The sequence below is a fragment of the Otolemur garnettii genome, unplaced genomic scaffold (genome assembly GCF_000181295.1).
Source record: "Otolemur garnettii isolate 467f Iridium unplaced genomic scaffold, OtoGar3 scaffold00012, whole genome shotgun sequence".
NCBI lineage: Eukaryota > Metazoa > Chordata > Mammalia > Primates > Galagidae > Otolemur > Otolemur garnettii.
Genome location: NW_003852407.1, coordinates 2550833 through 2555265, shown reverse-complemented (window position 1 = coordinate 2555265; position 4433 = coordinate 2550833).

Here is a 4433-nt window from a genome sequence, read left to right as displayed (position 1 = left end):
CTGGGCATTGTGGTGGGTACCTGTAGTCCCAGCTACTTGGGAGAGAGAGGCAAGAGAATCGCTTAGGCCCAAGAGTTTGATGCCACAGCACTCTACCCAGAAGCTGTCTCAAAAAAACAAACAAACAAACAAAAAGCAACAGCACAGGCCAATTGAGTCTGTTCTTTTAAAAAAGTCTTCTCAGGCTGGCACCCATAGCACAGTGGTTATGGTGCCAGCCACATACACTGAGGTTGGTGGGTTTGAATCCGGCCCAGGCCAGCTAAACAACAATGACAACTACAACCAGAAAATAGCTGGGCATTGTGGTGGGCACCTGTAGTCCCAGCTATTTGGGAAGGTGAGGCAAGAGAATCACTTAAGCACAAGAGTTTGAGGTTGCTGTGAGCTGTGACACCACAGTCCTCTACTGAGGGCAACAGTGAGACTCGGTCTCAAAAAAGAAAAGAAAAGTCTTTTCAGAAACTCCACCCATTGGCTTTCAAGTATTTGACTGAAACACAGTGCAAGTCCCAAAGGGAGCTATGTAATTTTAAATTATCTGCAACCATATTAAAAAGTAAAGAGATTAAATTAATTTTAATAAGACATTTCATTTAACCAAAAATATCCAAAATGTTATTTCCACATGTGATTGACACTTTTTCAATTGAAATATTTACATTCTTTTTTTTGCACTATCTTCAAATCCAGTGTATAGCTCAATTTAAACTAGGCACATTTCAAGTACTCTGTAGCCACATGTTACTGTATTAGGTAGGAAACCTGTGATAATGTGATAGAATTAAGAAATATATATTTGCTTTCTGCCCTGGTTTCTGGGCCAGAGCTCCTGAAGTCCTTGGAATTTCCTGAGTAACAAGAGCATCTTTTGTTCTAATGAGGTACCTCTTGGTGGGCAGAGGGCTCTTGGATAGCCTCAGGATGGGACTGGTTGCCAGGGGAACCAACCCTGTGACTAAGTGGATTAGAACTTTGAGCCTCACTCCCTCCCCCTTGACCTGGGAAAGGGAAGAGCTGCAGGTTGAGTTAATCACCTAAGGTTAATGATATAAACAATCATACCTATAATAATGAAACCTCCATAAATCCCCAAAAAACAGGGTTCAGAGTTGCTGGATTAGTAGAAGTGTCTAAAGAGTGGCTTGCGTAGAGATGGCACGGAAGCTCTGCACCCTTCCCACATACCTTGCTCCATGGATCTCTTTTATCTGGCTGTTCATCTATATTCTTTATATTAATAATATCCTTTGTAATCAGAGATGCTGGCGTGGATGTGGAGAAAAGGGAACACTTCTACATTGCTGGTGGGATTGCAAACTAATACATTCCTTTTGGAAAGACATCTGGAGAACACTTAGAGAACTAAAAATCAACCTGCCATTTGATCCTACAATTCCTCTAGTGGCTATATATCCAGAAGACCAAAACTCACACTACAACAAAAATATTTGTACCAGAATGTTTATTGCAGCCCAATTCATAATTTCTAGGTCATGGAAGAAGCCCAAGTGCCCATCGATCCATGAATGGATCAATAAATTGTGGTATATGTACACCATGGAATACTATGCAGCCCTAAAGAAGGATGGAGGCGGCTCGGCGCCTGTGGCTCAAGTGGCTAAGGCACCAGCCACATACACCTAAGGTGGTGGGTTCGAATCCAGCCCCGGCCCCCCAACCCCCAATGATGGGTGCAACCAAAAAAAAAAAAAATTGCCAGGCATTGTGGCATGTGCCTGTGGTCCCAGCAACTTGGGAGGCAGAGGCAGGAGACTCGCTTGAGCTCAGGAGTTGGAGGTTGCTGTGAGCTATGCCATGGCACTCTACCCAGGGGGACAGCTTGAGGCTCTGTCTCAAAAAAAAAAAAAAAAAAGGATGGAGGCTTTACCTCCTTCATGTTTACATGGATGGAACTGGAAAATATTCTTCTTAGCAAAGTATCTCAAGAATGGAAGAAAAAGTATCCAATGTACTCAGCCCTACCATGAAACTAACTTATAGCTATAGGAAAGCTATAAGGAAAGCTACTTATTTTCATAGGAAAGCTATAAGTTAGTTTCATGGTAGGGCTGAGTACACTGGATACTTTTAGGAAAGCTATAACTCAATTATAGCCCAAGAACATGGGGAAAGGGGAGAGGAAGGGGAGGGGGGAGGATAGGTGGAGGGAGGGTGATTGGTGGGATCACGTCTATGGTTCATCTTATATGGGTATGTGTATATCTTTCTAAATGTAGAATATAAATGTCTTAACAATAAGAAAATGACATGAAGACTATGTTGACCAGTTTGATGAAGATATTTCAAATTGTATATAAAAACAGCACACTGTACCCCATGACTGTATTAATGTACACAGCTATGATTTAATTAAAAAAATAGTATCCTTTGTAATGTGAATGTAAGTAAAGTGTTTCCCTGAGTTGTGTGAAGCATCCTAGCACATTACTTGAACCAGAGGAGGTAGTGGCCAGCTGGGGCTTTCGAATGATACCTGAAGTACAGGATCATCTTGTGGGATGTGATGCTATCTCCCAACAGATAATAACAGAATTGAATTAAATTACAGGGCACCCAGTTGGTCTCAGCTGGAGAATGGGAGAACCTCACACACATTTTAGTGACCAGAGATAAGATATTGTATACTGTGTGTATAGTAGCAGAAAATCTTTTTTTTTTAATTGGAAAGCCTTTGACCAATCACTGGAAGTGGCTAAGGGGATGGAATCTGCAAATCAGAGCAGACCAGCAAAACTGCTTGACATTAGCAGATATTTCATTTAATAAGGAAAGAATCAATCTCAATTTAAGCATAGTAAATCCCATCCATGATAGCTCAACTGTTCAACCTGGGATTGTCTTAATGTAAGAAAACTTCCCTTTTTAACAACATTTAAAAAAAATTAACAATTGCATACATTCATGGGGTACAATGTGATGTTTGGATACCTGCATACATTGTGGGGGTGATTACAACATAATCCATTATCACATACGCTTATCATTTCTTTTTTGTTGAGAACATTTAAAATCCACTCTTAGCAATTTCACAATATACATTATTATGAACTATAGTCACTACGCTGTGCAATAGATCACCAGACCTTATTCCTCTTGACACTTCATACCCTTTGACCAACATTTCCTCTTTCTCCATCCACCTCCTGATTCCCCCCAAACTGTCTTTCAAAGGCAAAATAATTTCACCTCCACTAATGAAGAATGTTTAAAGACACTTGCAACGTTTGACGCTTCCTTCGTTCAACTCTCTACATCTTGAACGTTTCTGGCAAGCAGAGTTACTTTAGGTCACGCTTGTTTATAACCTCAATTTTACTGCAGTGGTTATTAATTATAGCAGCCGCACCTCTCGATTGTAATCTAACCACAGTAATCCCTCACATGTCTCTCCCTTTCATGTTCAGAGTGGGGTGGGTGCACCAGATAATTGTCCAAAGTTTAGGTCTATCCTGCTTTTCCCTCACTTTCTATTTTCTTATCTGCTTGTTCTCTTTTTTAATCTCTTGCATCTTTATTATTTAAATTATCATTACTATACCTTGCTTTAAGAGTACACACACTTGATTACAGTAAAGAATTTTGGATGATAACATTTTCTGAAATAAGAGTGAAGAAATATCACAACTGTGAAGGAGTACATCTGTTTGAAAGCACGGTCCCCGCTGCTTTCAAGGACAAAACAATTAAGTGTTCCAGTGTTTTTCTGAGAGAGAACATTGAATATCTATTTATAGCGAGTGTGACGGTTGAGGTGATTAGTAGATTCCCCGCGGGCCAGTAACTGTGCCAGCCACTGTGGAGAGTGGCAAAGAACTTTGCTGAAGTGTGAGTCCTGCGCACACAAACACAGCTCAGAAACATGAAGCGTCCACAAAGTGCGGGAGCCTGGTATTTCCTGGGCGCTCCCTCTCCTTTCCATTCTCCGGCCCCGGCACCCAGGTCTTAAGCCTTCCCTCCGCCCTCTCTTCTCCGCCTTCCTCCTCGGGTCTCGCAGGACCCAAACAAACGGCGGACCTCACGCCAGCGCTGTCCCGGAGCGGGTCCCGCCAGAGCCCCTTCCGCGCTTGCGCAGGCCCCCTTATCGCGCGAAGGCGCAGCCACGACCCCAACGCCCCCGCCGGCCACTGGCGTGCAGGGAGCGCGGGATCTCTCGTGGGGCGATGTCTCTCCGAGCTTCTACTCTGCGCGGCCCTTCCCACAGCTTCAGAAGCGCCCACACGGGCACGCGCCCAGCCTCAAAACAACCTCAAGGAAGCGGACGGAGGAAGGCGCCACCGGGAGGAACCCCGGCGCCCGGGCCGCCCAGCCTCTAGGCAGGGCCCCGCCCCCGGCCGGCTTCCCGCCTCCCCATTGGTCCGCGCGCCTGTCCGTCTCCGCCCATGGGGCCGCGGCGGCTCTCCTCCCAGCCA